Raw genomic sequence first — 17,040 nt, forward strand, 5'->3', positions numbered from 1 at the left:
AAAAGACCTGAGGCTTGGCTCCTCTCAACTTCCCATGGCCACCACACCCGAGAGTGCGCTTCACATTCAGCATTTTAAAAATCAAACCATTCTCCCTCCTTTCCCTGCCCCCTTGATCTCAAGTATCACTTACCCTAGCATGGTGCCCAGCATGAATTAATAACAGTGACCCCTTCTACCTTTTTAGTTTATAAAGCATGCTTACAACCATTGTTAGGTTTACCCTGGGAGGAAGACATTACTACCTCTCATGCAAATGAAAAACCAGAGGCGGAGCGCGTTAAACACACCCCAAGAGGAATCCCCACAATAGCCAGGCACTGAGGCGGGCCTTTCACTAAAGCTCTCCTCAGTCCTTCCAAGTCGGTCTCACGGTAAATTGACAAATGGGGGAACTAAGGCTCAGAGAGTGAACAACTTCCCCCCAAGCTCCCACAGATCATAGGTAGCAGGGCATAGTCAACGAAGATTTTTCAATTGGTATTTGCATCTGTTTCTAATAAACCTAAGATCTGGAGCTAGACACCAAACATTCAAAGGGTTACATGGTCTGGGGAATATTTGGGTGGGAGCAGGGGCAGTAAGAGGTGCCGGTTCCTTGTGGCATTTTTAAGAGGACTGCTGAAGCTCTGTGGGGAAGCGGATTTTGTCTCAGATCACTGAGGGGCTGGACTGTGAGGAAGAACTTGCTTGGAAGGACAGAGGCCACGTTGGAAATTTCTTCCAGCCCAGGTCAGTGAACAAAGGCTGGCCAGAGAACTCCCACCCAGACCACGTTGTAGCCTGCTACACAGGAGACACTTTCCCCACCCTCAGGCCTCAGTTTCCTCATCTTTCAAATGGGTATGATAAATTCTACCCCGCTAGCCTCGCTGGAGGCCGTGAAGAAAACAGTTTAGAAGCCTCTCACAAAAGTTTAACCAGAACGACCATCTTAGGATACAAAGAAAGAGGCTGTTCCTCCCATCCCTTTATCCTCCTCTGCCCTTTCCAAATACAATCCTGACTTAAACATCTCATATATTAGACGTTGGTGGGGGAGGAGGAGTGTGGATAATAATAATCGGGGTTTGGGAGAATGGAAGTAGGAAGATCATATGCAAAGCATCCAGATGAGAGGTCTCTAACCACGGCTCCAAACAAAGACTACATTTAGGAGAACCATGCACCAGGTCTGCAGAGAACTCGATCTTCAGCGACAGCTATGATTTTTTAGAACTAAAACGTGGCAGGAGGGTATCTGTTTAAGGGAGGATTATGTGTGGAGCAGGACAAGCCATGGAGCTCAGGGCAGCAAATATTACTCATGTCTTGCTGCGCACCACTCCTCTCTCCCCAGTAAAAGAACACCTCCTATGGGTATCCCAGTAATAATACTCTAAAGCCATTGTTTCCTGTGTCTACCCTTTCAAACAGGATCCCTATCTGTTGGAGAAGAGACTAAGATTGAAAATGACACAAGAAATAGCACTCTCCTACAAAGTCAGGTGTTTTCATTAAAAAGAAAAACACTGTTTACGTTCATTTCATTTTACCAGTGCCTGAATTGGGAAGTTAGTTATTTTCTACCCAGAAGAAGCCCTCATCTCTAAAACCAAGACATCCTACCTTTTCTACGTCACAGGGGCTGATGCTAAAGGAGTGATGTCTATAGAGCCAAAAGAAACTTTTTGTCTTCCTTGAGAATCACCTGGGAATAGAACCAAGAAGTCCTAAAAGCTAAAATAATGAAACCCCAAGCCTTGGTTTCTCTCAGGGGGAAAATAAGGTGTGGGGGGGAGGGATGACACTGCACCTTAACAGTTTCCCCAATTTCTGGTTAATTATCTGTCAGCATGAAACTTATAAATAATGGCTCAATAATAATTAACTGTGATGAGAAGAGGTTCATGAGAATGCCAGCATCATCGCTGACTTTGAGCCCATAAACCCTACTGGGGCCTGCACCTTACACCCACCAGCCTCACTGGGTAGAGGAAGGGTACTGCAAAGGAACTTCTGACCAAAGATGATGCTTCTGAAGCTTCAAATTCAGAAAGGCCATTTTTTAAGCCAGAAATTGACTCAAGCTGGATCACAGATTCATAAAATTTTCCATCAGGAATCCAGAAATCATCTGATATAATTAATTCCTCACTTGACAGAAGGGGAAACTGAGGTTCCAGGAGGGTAGAGGTCTTGCTGAAGGCCTCTGGTTTTTGTTATTTAGTGCCATCGGAATACGTCCAACTATGCCTGCAGCCAGCTCAGATACTCGAGTTGCTAGTCACCCTAATTTATAAGATTTTTGTAAGTTTCACACAACTTCTATCAGAAATACACAGGAGCAAAATCACCTAATCTGAACTTCCTATACACACACTTCTCCAAAATAGGTTTATTGAGTTTAAATTAGATGCTTCCTAAACAGGCATCATTTTATAATGACAACCGAATCCCAAACAACTAGAGAGAATGATGAACACGAGAGAAAGCTCCACCAAATTCTCCAGAGAATTCCCACAAAGGTGTGCGGTGTCCAGGCCAGGCAGCCCGAATTTCTCCACACCTCCTGCCAGGCACGTTGGCGGGGCCAGACTTACCCTTGCCGGCGGCGGCGGCGGCGGCGGCGGCCTTGGACGGCCCGTAGTCTCGGGGGCTCCGCGGCCGGAGGAGGTCGTGGGCGCACGGCGGCGGCACAGGCGGCCGGGGCAGCAGGTCACGCGGGGCCCCATCCACGCAGCCGCCGCCGCTCACGGTGACCCTGAAAGCCATGTGCGTGCCGCCGAGGCCAGGGGGCCCGCGGCCTGGGCCCGGAGCGCCGAGGGCCTCCTTCGGCCTCTTGTCTGAGTGCGCCTCCGCCACCTCGCAGTGCATGGCGCCAGGGCAGGGCGCGCCGCTGGGGGTCGCGCCGGGCTCCTGGGGAGGGGAGACAGCACCCGCGCGTTAGAATGAGCGGAACAGCCAGCCCCTTTCTATCCCGGGGGAAGTCTGGGCAGGTCACCACCACCTCCTCGGTTTATTCCTCGTCTCTAAAATGGGCTAGCCCCACCACACTTACCTTAACCTGACAAACCCACCTGATCCCGCAAAAGTCCCTTCCTGGCACAGGAGTGGCTCGCACTTCCTTCTCGGGTGTGTCGAGGGCCCCGGCCACCCGCCGCCACCGCGCATTCCGCGAAGCTCGTGCACCCTCCCGCTCAAATCCGCCTCCACCGATACCAGCCTTCTTCAAAGGAAGAATGGGGAAACTGAGGCCTGGAGGGGTGAGAGCGCCTGTGCGGTGTCACCCAGTAAGACAGGAGCGGGCGGCAACTACGATTTCCAGGGCAGGACTCTGGCGGGGCGGCGGAGACTACTCCAGGTGGGTCAGGGGCTGCGCGTCTCCCGGACGCTTCGGGGACCCGGCTGCGCGCAGGACTGTGCACTGCGCACCCACGGGTCTGGGGCGCCGACCCTCCGAGACTGACCCCCGACCACCGAGGCCAGGAGAGGGGGCGTCCGATGATTGGCGCTCACTCCCGCGTCACGAACCCATCACGAGCACACAGAGACCCGCACACTCCCCGCGCAGCAGAGAAAATAAACCCATCTCACGCGCAAACCCGCACAAAGTCGGTAACGCCCATGGACGCTGGCTCCCACGCATACCACACACCCCCGCAAATGCACACTGGGGACACGGTGTGCCACACGTACTGCTCTCTCATTCACCCGCTCAGACACTCAGTAACACTAGCAGCCTCACTGGCTCACACTCCACGACCACGCGCGCTGGGTCCCCCTCCACGGAGTCTCGGCCCTTCCAACATCCCTCCTGGAACAAGGGCCCGGGGCCCCCAAACTCTCCTTTCCTCGCGCCGCTCCCGCGCCATTCCAAAGCTCCCGGGATTCGAGCGTCACTGGGACCCTAGCCTCGGATCTCGGGCCCTGGCGCCCGCCCGCTCCCCGGGTCACGGGCCGCGCCCCCTCTCACCTCGCCGCTGCGGCTGCAGCTCGCGGGGCGCACGGCTCCGCGCGCCTCCACTGGCGCCGCAGCCCCCGCAGCTGCCGCTGCCGCCGCGTCCTGCGGGGCGGCATCCCGGGGCGGGGGCGGGGCCCCGACCTGCCCGACAGCCGCTCCAGCCACTGGCTCGCTGAGGCTGCCGCGCAGAGGCCAATCGCGGCGCGAGGGCGGGGCCTCCTTGCCCGGGGGCCTGGGCAGGGCCGGGCGCGGGGCTGGGCGGAGGGTTTGACAGGCGGCGGCTGCCGGAGCCCTGCGCTGCCCGCTGCCCTCCGGCCGCCTGGCCGGGCAGGGCGGCGCCGCGGGCGGGAGCGGCAGGGCTCTGTCGTCGGAGCTGGGCTGGCTGGGCGGCAGAGCGCACGGGGCGTGTCCCCGCCCGTCCCAGCGGCTGAGGCAGGACCCTTCCCTTCTCCGAGGTCAGTTTTCTCCTCATCAAATGCGACCGGCGAAACCTGCACGCGGAGGTAGCAGATGTGAAAGTGCTTTGAAAGTTTTGTTGCAGATCCAAGCGGCTCACTCGAGAACTTGCACGCATTTCACAGCCAGTCTGCGGCAACGTTGGGACGAGAACCAGGGATCACAGATCACTTTTCTTACGTTTTTGTTTTTGTGGTGTTTTTCAATGTAGAGTCGAGTCCAGCCTAGAGGGTCTCAAACTCCAAAGTTGAAAGACAAAAACAGGGGGGCCTGACTGGCACAGTCAGCTCACCATGCAACTCATGATCTCAGGGTCGTGAGTTCGAGTCCCACCTTGGGCATAGAGCTTACTTTAAAAAATTTTTTTTCCGAAAAATAAAAATGTTTATTAAGACAAACAAAACCAGATGCCGGGTCCCAACTAGAAAATATTCTAATTCTATCTGTGAATCTGTCTGGGGGCAAGGCCCCATAGCCTAGGTTGTTAGCGAGCTCCCAGGAGATCTTAGAGTCTTGGGGGTTGAGACCCATTCCTCTCAGTTCCTTCCGGGCCTGGATTCTGGGCTTCCCTCACAGACAGCAGTGTCTTAGGGAACCCTGTCCAATGTGTAGAAAGAACACCACCCAAAGAACAGGACTTAGGGCGACTGGAAGCAGTGGCTCGGTTCCCTTCTCTGAGCTTCAGTTTCCTCCTGTACAAAACAGGGCTGTTCACCTGGGCTGGATAATCTGCCAGGGCTACTGGAAGGGTCCCTGGAGGCTCCTGAGGTGGTCTCTGCATTTCATCTCAGCCCACCCCCTCTGCACTGTTTGCTGGTGATCTGGGCCACTCCAAGGGACCTGTCTGGCTTCACACTCTCCTAAGATAGGGGTCTGGTCTCTTTGGCCTTGACCTCAAGTTGAAAAATGTATATGGAGCCCCTCGCTATGACACAATAGGTCAGGTGTCACAATAGAGGATTCTGCAAAGAGTAAGAGACCTCAAGCAGCATCCCTGGAATCTTGGGAAACCAGGATTTTAGAATCATAAAATTCTAAAATCTGATTTCCTATAATTGGTTAAATATAGCATCTTACAATGAGAGATCAATAATGGTAAGAAGGTCCTTGGAGATTTAGTTAGACCCACGCCCACATTCATTTTTTTTTTTTATTTGCGAGAGAGAGAATGAGAGAGAGCACGAGAGGGAGGAGGGTCAGAGGGAGAAGCAGACTCCCCGCCGAGCAGGGAGCCCGATGCGGGACGCGATCCCGGGACTCCAGGATCATGACCTGGGCCGAAGGCAGTCGCTTAACCAACTGAGCCACCCAGGCGCCCCCACGCCCACATTCAAAGGAGAGAGGATGTGACTGGCCCACAGCAATATGGTGGGTGTGGCAGAGCTGGCACCAGCATCCAGGCTTCCTGACTCCCAGTCCAGTCCTCTCCCTTCTATACCAGCCAGCTGCCTCTAATAGGTATAGGATATCCTCCAACCTGCCCGTTACACACAGGTCAAGGGCCAAGGGCTGCATAGGGCACCTCAAAGTCTTGCATGTGTCTGGGGATTTGGAGTTGAGAATTGTTGCTACTTTTATGGAAGGAGGAGAAGAGGTAGAAAGGAGCAAGGGTAGCTCACCAACCCCTCCAACACACCGCTAGATGCTCCCCCTTCTGAAGTTCCTGTGCTGGCTGTGCCACCAACAGGCCAGGCGGCTTTAGCAAATCATAATCTCACTCTGGACCTCAGTTTCCACCTCAAAAAGCAAGACAGTTGGAAGAAGATGACTGGCCTTTCCACTTCTACCTTTCAGTGAGTCCAGGAGGTGAGTCCTCTGCCATCCCTCCCTCACCATACACACACACACACACACACTCTCTCTCTCTCTCTCTCTCTCACACAGCACTACACACTTAGGACTCTGAAAACACTTGCTGAGTAAGTCACTTAATCAACTGTAACTGCAGGCAAAGGCTCTCCAAATTTCCAACATGTAGCAACAGCTCATTCACTTATTCTTTACTGGGCACCAACCCTGAGCCAGCCCCCACGCCTGAGCTAGGGAAATGGAGATCCTGCCCTTCCCCCTGTGAGCTCACAGCTCTACCCCACTAGGACAGATGGGTTTGTAAAACCTGACAAAGCAATGAGAAGTTTAATCTGCTCAATAAAATAGTCCTCTTAAACACTTGTATATTGCAGGACCCCTTTGGGGATATACAGAACCTAGTGGGTGCATGCATTTTTTTTTTTTTTTCCTACAAGGAAATACAAGGAAGTGTTAACAGTGGTTAAGGGAATGGAGGACTGGGGGGTACTTTTTCATTTTTTACTTTTCTGAACTGTTTCCTTTTCTAGATATATATTATTCTCTTTTTCAATAGGGATTATTTGAGTAGTACGACTATGAGCTGTATTTTTTTTTTCTTTATAGTTTTGGTATGAAAATAAAATTCATTAATATTTTAATTGTCATGAACAAAACACAGAAAAATAAATAAAACCCACTTCTCCCTTTAGCAGGCCAGACAGTAATGTGTGTTTTTTATACTAACCAGTGTTCCAGCTCAACCTGGCTTTTGCCCTTCTAGTCCCACATACAGCCTATCTACTCAATATCTCCATCTCCATCTGGATCCATCTCCAAAAGCAAACATCATGTTTTCTTTTCCAACTTAGCTCCTCATTCTTGTGTTTACCTAGCGAATGGCCCCATGGCCAAGTCCCCCATGTCAGAAGTCTGAGTCATCCGAGGTCCCTCCTCTCCCACATTCCCATATTTGATTCACCATAAATCCACCTAACACTTCCCCCCTGCCCTGCCCCCATTTCTTCCCAACTCTTCTTGCCTCTAGCCTCATCCTCTTCTTCCCTATCGCCCATTTTCCACACAGGTCTCTCTCTCAGTCTCTAAAACATAGATTTGACCATGTCACTTCCCTGATGAAGACAATGATCATTTTTTTTTTAATATTTTATTTATTTATTTGACAGAGAAAGACACAGCGAGAGAGGGAACACAAACGGGGAGTGGGAGAGGGAGAAGCAGACTCCCTGCCGAGCAGGGAGCCCGATGCGGGACTCGATCCCGGGACTCCAGGATCATGACCTGAGCCGAAGGCAGTCGCTTAACCAACTGAGCCACCCAGGCGCCCAGAAGACAATGATCATTAATAGATCCCAACAGCCATCTAAATGAAGTCAAAAAATTTTCTCACTCCACCACTGAGCCCTATCCTGTGTTCCAAGCACCCTAAAATATTTTTCATCACCTAGAACCCAGAACATATATTCATGTCTTCATAGTTTTGTATATGATGTTTCTTATGCTAACATTTTTCCTTCTTGTCCTTCACACTCCTTCCAAGAATTGTTTCATACCCAGCTCAAGTGTCATTTTTTCTCAGAAGCCTTCCTGAAATCCTCTGACTAGGATTATTTTCTTCCTGCACACTCTTACAGCAGTCTTAACTTCATTCTATCTCAGAACTTATATTATACCATTTTATAACTACCAGTTTAACATTCTGTCTCTTCCTCTAGACTGAGACCTCTCTGAGAGCAGGGGCAGCCTTTTGCCTTTGTAACTCCAGAACCTAGAACAGATTCTGGGACAAAGTCAGTACTAGGTAAGTGTTTATGGGATCCTGATTGAATTATTAAAGACTGACCACTACTTCATTTGCCCGACTGCATTTCCAGCTAAGCACTTCTTCAACCTATCATGGCCTCTCTACTCACCATCTTTATCCGGGGTTGTAAACATATGCTCAGCAAATGGTTGAGGCAAAAATAGACACTTCTGTGTATCTAAAGGTCTCCTGTGTCCTGGAAATATGAAAAAGGAGAAGGAATAGAGGTGATGGATGTTACACTGCTTACCCTGTCTCTATTTCTTGCAGCAAGAGAAGAATTAACATTCACTGGGGAACCTACTATGTGCCAGGTAGTATGGCCGACAGTCTTCATATGTGATCTCATTTTATCCTGAAAACTCAGAGAGAGATTATCTTCCCCATCTTATAGGTGAGAAAATAAAAGTTCCAAATTAAGTGATATGCCAAAGTTCTCAGTTAAGAGTGTCTGCCTCCCATGCATCCATGGTCAACTGATTTTCAATAAGAATGCCAAGACTGGGGCACCTGGGTGGCTCAGTCAGTTAAGTGTCTGCCTTCAGCTCAGGTCATGATCCCAGGGTCCTGGGATCGAGCCCTGCATCTGGCTCTCTGCTCACTGCGGAGTCCGCTTCTCCCTCTCCCTCTGCCCCTCCCCCCCGCTCGTGTTTTGTCTTCTCTCACTCTCTCTCTCTCTTTTGTTTGCTCTCTCTCTCAAGTAAATAAATAAAAATCTTTAAAAATAAATAAACTAATAAAAATAAGAATGCCAAGACCACTCATTGAGGAAAGAATAGTCTCTTCAACAAATGGTGCTAGGACAACTGGATATCCACATGCAAAAGAATGAAGTTGAAACCCCATCTCATACCACCTACAAAAAGTAACTCAAAATGGATCAACTTCCTAAATGCAAGAACTAAAAACCATAAAATACTTAGGAGAAAACATAGGGGTAATCTTGGTGACCTTGGATTTGGCAATGGATTCTTAGATGTGAAACCAAAAACACAAGCAACAAAATTTTAAAAATGGACTTCATCAAAATTAAAAACTTTTCTGCATCAAAGGACATTATGAAGGTAGTGAAAAGATAACCTACAGAATGGGAGAAAATATTTGCAAATCATTTATTTGGTAAGTGTTTAGCATCCAGAATATATAAATAACTCATATAACCCAAGAGCAAAAAGACAACCCAGTCAAAAAATGGGCAAATGACACTTTTCCAAAGAAGATATACAATGGCCAGCAAGTACATGAAAAGATGCTCAAACTTATTAGGGACTTAGTCATTAGGGAAACTAATCATTAGGGAAACTTAGTCATTAGGGAAATGCAAATCAAAATTACCATGAGGTGGGGCACCTGGGTGGCTCAGTCGTTAAGCATCTGCCTTCAGCTCAGGTCACGATCCCAGGGTTCTGGGATTGAGCCCCACATCGGGCTCCCTGCTCTGCGGGAAGCCTGCTTCTCCCTCTCCCACTCCCCCTGCTTGTGTTCCCTCTCTCACTGTGTCTCTCTCTGTCAAATAAATAAATAAAATCTTTTAAAAAAAAATTACCATGCGGTATCACTTCACACCCACTAGGATGGCTATAATAATTAAAAAACAAAACAAAACAAAACAAAATAACAAGTGTTGGTGAAGATGTGGAGAAATTGGAACCCTCATACATTGCTGGTAGGACTATAAAATGGTTCAGCCACTGTGGAAAACAGTTTGATAATTCCTCAAGACATTTAACATAGAATTACCATATGATCCAGCAATTCCACTCCTGCTCATTGAGGAGTCTGCTATATGGGAGGCATATACCCAAAACAACGCTGTTGTGGAAACAATCCAAATGTTCATCAATGGATGAATGGATAAACAAACTGTACATATATATACATACACATACACATAATGGAATACCATTCAGCCATAAAAAGGAATGAAGAACTGATACATGCTACAACCTGGATGAACCTCAAGAACATATGCTAAGTGATAGAAGCTAGACACAAAAGGTCATATATTTTATGATTCTACTTATATGATATATCCTTAATAGGTAAATCCATAGAGACAGAAAACAGATGGGTGGTAGCCAGGGGCTAAGGGGAGGAACCAATGGGGATTATCTGCTTAATGGCTATAGGTTTTCTTTTAGGCTAATGAAAATTTTTTGGAATTAGATAAAGGTGATGATTGTACAACATTCTGAATGTACTAAATGCCACTGAATAACTTACTTTTAAGTGGTTAATTTTAGGTTACATGAATTTTACTGAAATAAATTCTTTTAATTTAATTAAAATTAAAGATTGTCTGTCTGAGTCCAAAGCCTGGGTTTACTTCACTGCACTTTGGGACTTTCACTGAGGACAGTCCATAAAATTACTTCTTCAGTGGTTGTAGCTCTGGTGTTATCAAGCTGAGGGACATGAGCAAGTCACCATCCCAGGTTCCTCGATACGGCACCTGCCAAATAAAGATGACAGTACCTGGCCCACCAAGGCGTCTATGGAGACTCAGTGAGGAGGTGGAAAAAGATCAGATCAACCAGAAAATGAGAGGTGATGATGATGATTAATGAAACATCCAACATACTTCCACCACTTCCAGACTTCATTTTATTAAGTTGAAGATGCCCTTTTTAAAACAAAACAAAGAGAAACCCCTGAAGAATCCCAATATGGAACATAGTAATAAAGGGCCAATAAAGATGTTCTAGGTAAAATCTCATATATGATTAGAGAGAGTAAGAATCAACTTAAAATAGGAATAAAAAAGGAACTTTCTTAACTAGATAAAGGGCATCTACAAAAACAAAACAAAACCTACAGCTAACATCACCCATTTACACTATACTTAGTGGTAAAGGCTGAATGATTTCCCCATAAAATTAAGAACAAAAAAGGATATTTCACTATTCCTATTCGACATCACACTGCAAGTCCTAAGCAAGTGCAATAAGGCAAGGGGAAAAAAAAATACACACACAGGTTGGAAAGAAATAAATTCTCTATTGGCAGGCAACATTATCATCATGTATAAAATCTCATGGAATCTACCAAAGAGAAAAGCTCCTAGAACTTATAAATGATGAGTTTATCAAGGTTGCAAGATACAAGGTTAGTATAGAAAAATCCATTGTATTATCCATTATATCCATTAAATCCATTATATATACTAGCAATAAACCATTAGAAATAAAAAAAATTTTGCTTGTCCTCTTTCCGCCATCTTTCTGTGTCGCCATAATGGTACACATGAATGTACCAGCAGATGCTCTCCAGAACATTAACAATGCTGAAAAGGGAGGCAAATGCCAGGTTCTTATTAGGTCATGCTCCAGAGTCATAGTCCAGTTTCTAACTATGATGATGAAGCATGGTTACATTGGCAAATTTGCAATCACTGATGACCACACAGCTGGGAAAATGTTGTGAGACTCACAGGCAGGCTAAACAACTGTGGAGTGATCAGCCCCAGATTTGATGTACAACTCAAAGATCTAGAAAAGTGGCAGAAGAATCTGCTCCCATCCCAACAGTTTGGTTTCATTGTACTGACGACCTTAGCTGGCATCATGAACCATGAAGAAGAAAGACAGGAGGCAAAACCCTAGGATTCTTTTTGTATGGATGTAATATATACATGCAAATAAAATGCCTCAATGGACAATATAAGTAATTAAGTAAATAAATAAATAAATTTAAGTACTATTTATAATAGCACTTAAAAAGCTATAGCTAGATATAAATCTAACAAATATGTGCAGGATCTCTATGCCACAAAATGCTGATGAACGAAATCGAAGTAGATCTAAATAAATGAAGAGGTATATTATATTCATCATTTGGAAGATTAAGTACTATTAAGATGTCAATTCTCCCCAAATTCATCTATAAATTCAAGACAACTTCAGCCAAAATCCCAGCAGGAGTTTGTTTGTTTTTTAAAGATTTTATTTATTTGACAGAGAGAGACACAGCGAGAGAGGGAACACAAGCAGGGCGAGTGGGAGAGGGAGAAGCAGGCTTCCCGCCGAGCAGGGAGCCCGATGCAGGGCTCGATCCCAGGACCCTGGGATCATGACCCGAACCGAAGGCAGACGCTTAACGACTGAGCCACCCAGGCGCCCCCCAGCAGTTTTTAATAGAAAGCAACAAGTTGATTCTAAAACTTAATATTTAGAAAGGCAAAGGAATACGAATGGCCAATACAGTTGTGAAAAAGAAAAAGATGGAGGACTTACTCACTACCGGATTTTAAAATTCACTATAAAGCTACAGTAATCAAGACCGTGTGATACTGGCAAAAGGATATACACATAGATCAATGGAACAGAATAGTCCATATTCGGGGCGCCTGGGTGGCTCAGTCGTTAAGCGTCTGCCTTCGGCTCGGGTCATGATCCCAGGGTCCTGGGATAGAGCCCCGCATCTGGCTCCCTGCTCAGCAGGAAGCCTGCTTCTCCCCCTCCCACTCCCCCTGCTTGTGTTCCCTCTCTCACTGTGTCTCTCTCTGTCAAATAAATAAATAAATAATCTTAAAAAAAAAAAAAAAAGAATAGTCCATATTCTATGGGACACACATATGGCCAGTAGATTTTGTCAGAAGGACAAAAGCAATTCAGTGGAGGAAGGACTGTCCTTTAACAAAGAGTGCTGGAACAGCTGCAATACATATACAGAAAACCAAACCTCAACCTACACTTCAGACGCTATACAAAAATTAACTCAAAATGGGTCAAAATGCAGAGCTGTGACTTCTAGAAAAAAATATAGAAGAAAATCTGTGTGACTTTAGGTTAGGTAAAGAGTAATTAGATATGAGGCCAAGAAGCACAATCCGTAAAGGAAAAAAGTGTTAATTGAACTTGACAAAAAATTAAAATTTTTGCTCTGCAAAAGCCACTGATTAATAAGAGAATGAAAAGCCACAAACAGGGAGAAAATATTTGCAAATCATATATCCAACTAATGAATTGTATTCAGAATATATGAAGAACCCTTACAACTTAACAAAAAGAAAACAACCAAAGGCTTTAAATGGGCAAAAGATCTGAAGAGATACTTCACCAAAGAAAATATGCAGATGGAGGGGCGCCTGGGTGGCTCAGTCGTTAAGCATCTGGTCATGATCCCAGGGTCCTGGGATCAGGCTCCCTGCTCTGCAGGAAGCCTGCTTCTCCCTCTCCCACTCCCCCTGCTTCTGTTTCCTCTCTCGCTGTGTCTCTATCAAATAAATAAATAAAATCTTTAAAAAAAAGAAAGAAAAGAAAATATGCTGATGGAAAATAAGCATGTGAAAAGATGCTCATCATCATTAGTCATCAGGGGACGCAAATTATAAGCACACTGAGCTACCACCACCCACCCATTAGAATGGTTAAAATTCAAAAATAGAAAAATACCAAATGTTGGTAATGATGTGAAGCAACTGGAACTCTCATAAATTGCTGGTAGAAATGCAAAAGGGGAGGTGCCTGGGTGGCTCAGTCTATTAAGCGACCCACTCCTGATTTTGGCTCAGGTCATGATCTCAGGGTCTTGAGATGGAGCCCCGTGTGCAGCATGGAATCTGCTTGTCCCTCTTCCTCTGCTCCTCCCCTCCCCGACTCGTGCTCACTCTCACTCTCTCTCTCAAATAAATAAAAGAAGACGAAACCAGAGAGGGAGGCAAACCATAAGAGACTCTTAATCAAAGGAAACAAACTGAGGGTTGCTGGAGGATAGGGGGCTGGGGGCCTGGGGTAACTGGGTGATGGACATTAAGGAGGGTATGTGGTGTAATGAGCACTGGGTATTATATAAGACTGATGAATCACAGACCTGTACCTCTGAAACCAATAATACATTATATGTTAATTAAAAAAATAAAACTATTCCAAAATTTTAAAAAATAATAATAATAAAAAGAAATGTAAAAACGTACAGTCACTTTGGAAAACAATTTGATATTTTCTTATAAAGTTAAAGATAATACTTACCATACAACCCATACAAGCCAGCAATCCCATTCCCAGTATGAAATGAAAATCTACGTTTACACAAAAACCTGTACATGAAGATTTTTAGGAACTTTATTTGTAATCCTCAAAAATATAAAACCAAATGTTTCTCAACTGCAGAACAGATAAACTGGGGTAAGTCCACAGAATGGAATACTACTCGGCAATAACCCAAAATTGATCCTTGATATACCTAACAACATGGGTGAATCAAATGCTATCATGCTAAGTAAATGAAGCCAGACTCAAAAGACTACATACTGTATGACCCCATTGATGTAACATTCTGGAAAAGACAAAATTACAGAGAACGGTTGAGTAATTGCCAGGAGTTAAGGATTGGAAAAGATTTGACTACCTGGAGTGAGGCCGTTTGGTGGAGGAAGGGGCCATGAGAGAACTGTTCTGTATCTTCACTGTGGCAGTGTTTACACGACTGTATGCATTTATCAAAACTCATAGATCTGTGCACTGTGAATTTTACTGTATGCAAATTAAAAACAAAGAGTCAAGTTGGTTATTCCTAAAAGTAGAGTCTCTTCTTAATGAAGCCTCAGGTTAATCAGACTCTCTCAGGAAATGGAAACTGATAAATAAGCCAGGTTCTACTACACTCATTTCCTCTCTCTCTCCTCCTTTCTCTTCTCCTCATCCTGTGTTTTCTCTCACATGAATGATGACACCACCAAGCTGGGATCCTAGAGGTTCTCCCAGGCTCCTTCCCTCCTCCACCTACATCCAGGCTCCGAGGCCTGTGATTCCTACCTCCCAGGGACTTCTCTCCATCTCCACACTGTAGCCCACATCAGGCCTCGTTATCTCTAGTCTGAATCCCTGGACCAGCCTCCCAGCTGGGTCTCCTCCCGGCAGCCACAGTGGTCTTTCTAAATCACTGATCCAACCATGTTGCTCTCCTCGCTGAAAGCCTTCTGAGTGCCCCTCGCTCTCTGGGGGCAGGAATGGTTTTAGGTGGCACCCTGGCCCTAGTACCGAGCACAGTGCCTGGTGTCCTTGCACACTCAGGGAATTATGGGTGAATCTAGGCTTAAGTTAATAGAGTGAGTGAAGGAGTTACTAAAGGATGTGCAGGCCTTCCGGAAAGTCATTAGGAGAGGTCTGAAGTAGTGTATCCAGAGGACACTCCATCTTGATCCAACAATATTGATTGAGACCCTACCGTGCCCAGGAGCTGTCCTAAGGAGCCAGAGATTCACGGAGCTTCCCCAACTGGTAGTGGACACAAAGTAGTCAGCCAATCATACAAATGAATGCACATCTGGGAATCATACGAACCAGCAAAGATAAGGTCCTGAAGGAGAAATGCTCCATGTGATGAGAGGCTATGAAGTGGGAGGAGGAGTCGGAGGCTTGATGAAGTCACAAAAGGCTTCCCTGAGGAGGTGATGATTCAACTGGAATTTCAGAGGACACAAAGTCTCTGGTTGTGGAGCTGAGGAAGAGCTTTCCAGCAGATGGTCAAGTATGCGACAAAGCCCTGAGACGAGAGGAATGGAGATCCCTTCCAGGCAGTGAAGGAAGGGCAGTGGGATTGGAAGCCACGGAGTGAGGGGAGGATGAGACTGGGGAAGGGAAAAGGCTGGATCCAAAATTAATGAAGAATTTTAGGCTGGAGACTGACATGATCCAATCTGTTCTGAAAATACCATTCTACCTGTTGTGTGGAAAGTGGATGGAGAAAGAGGCAAGTGAGGATGCTATTAGAATCGTCAGGAGAAGCCCCAGAGAGCAATGCTGGGGAGCCTGGACTCAGGTGGCGGGGTCAGTGGGGATGGACAGAAGTGGCTAAATGCAGCTTTACTTAGGAAGGAAACCTGACAAGCCTGGGAGCTGGGAGTGACAGGGAGGGGAGGGAGGGGAGAGGCCCAGTGTCTGGAAGTAGCAGTTTCAGGTTTGGAACTTCCCCTGGGTGGCCCAAGGCATTCCTCATCCTTAATGGTGGTTTCTGGAAGCAAGGTGCGGCAACTGCCAGGCCACTAAGTTATACCCCTTCCTCACTCTCATTACTAGGCAACTGCTCTTGCATAACAACTTGCTTTGGTTTTCAGCACATCACAGTGTTTGCAGGGAAACGGAACCAGACAATACAGTAGCCTCCTAACTAGTAGTCTCCCTGCTTTCATTCTTCCCGGCCACCCGCTCTCCCCAGTCTACTTTCCACAGAACAGCCAGGTTGAATTTTTTAAAAACATAAGTGGGCCCTTTGCTCAGAACTTTCCATTGGCTGCCTCTGACTCAGAGTAAGAGCAAAGTCCTTATTGTAACCTACCAGGCCTGACATGGATTGGCCCCTCCTATGTCTCTGACCTCCCCTCCCCCCACCTTCCCTCCCCCACTGTGCCCAGCCACCCTGCCTGCTTTGCTATCTCTTGAACTTATCAAGCATGCTCTGGTACTGGGGTCCTGTTCTCTGGGACTTTTCCCCCAGGTATCCACATATGCTCTTACCTCATTCAGGTCTCTGGCCAAACATCGCTTTACCAGGAAGGCCTTCCCTGACCACCCCACCTAAAACAGCATCCCACTGTGCTATCTACTACCTACTTGTTTTTCAGAGTACTCACCACCACATGACATTTGTTTATATTCATCACCTATCTCCCCCAACTAGAGCCTTAGTTTGGCTACTCTGAGCTACTTGCTATCCTTGTGAAAACTGGTTAAATATTTGCTGACAAAGAAAATAAGCCAGCTCCATCTTATTATTTAATTAAGAAGATCTAAAAGGGTAATATGGTCTTCTGTTCTAATAATAATAGTAATTGTTATTATTTATTATTATAGTTAATAGCAACCACAAAAACATTAAACATTTTTAAATAAGAATGATGGACTGCAGTATGCCAGGCCAATTTGGAAGACTGACTCCAGAACCCAATGTCCTTTTATAGCAGCCCAAAAGATACAAAGCTTTTTCTTGCTGTTCTCACATGACCTCTTCAGTGAGAACAGGGGGGTCAAACTGACCACTCATTATCTGGTGATGAACACAGCTGTCCTCTCATAACTCTCTAGCTTTG

At 46.2% G+C, this 17,040-nt stretch overlaps 1 pseudogene across 1 annotated transcript; it reads right to left on the reverse strand.

Moving 5' to 3' along the window:
- Window positions 1–1,063: 1,063 nt before the first annotated feature.
- On the reverse strand, window positions 1,064–4,036 carry LOC145721267 (zinc finger protein GLIS1 pseudogene; annotated as a pseudogene). The gene is made up of 2 exons (XR_014144863.1): window positions 3,956–4,036; window positions 1,064–2,898 (listed from the first exon to the last, which is right to left on the reverse strand). The product of XR_014144863.1 is annotated as a zinc finger protein GLIS1 pseudogene (transcript).
- Between the last annotated feature and the right edge of the window lie 13,004 nt (window positions 4,037–17,040).

This window comes from Leptonychotes weddellii, chromosome 4, assembly GCF_054177405.1.
Source record: "Leptonychotes weddellii isolate Sample4059 chromosome 4, ASM5417740v2, whole genome shotgun sequence".
NCBI classification, from domain to species: Eukaryota; Metazoa; Chordata; class Mammalia; order Carnivora; family Phocidae; genus Leptonychotes; species Leptonychotes weddellii.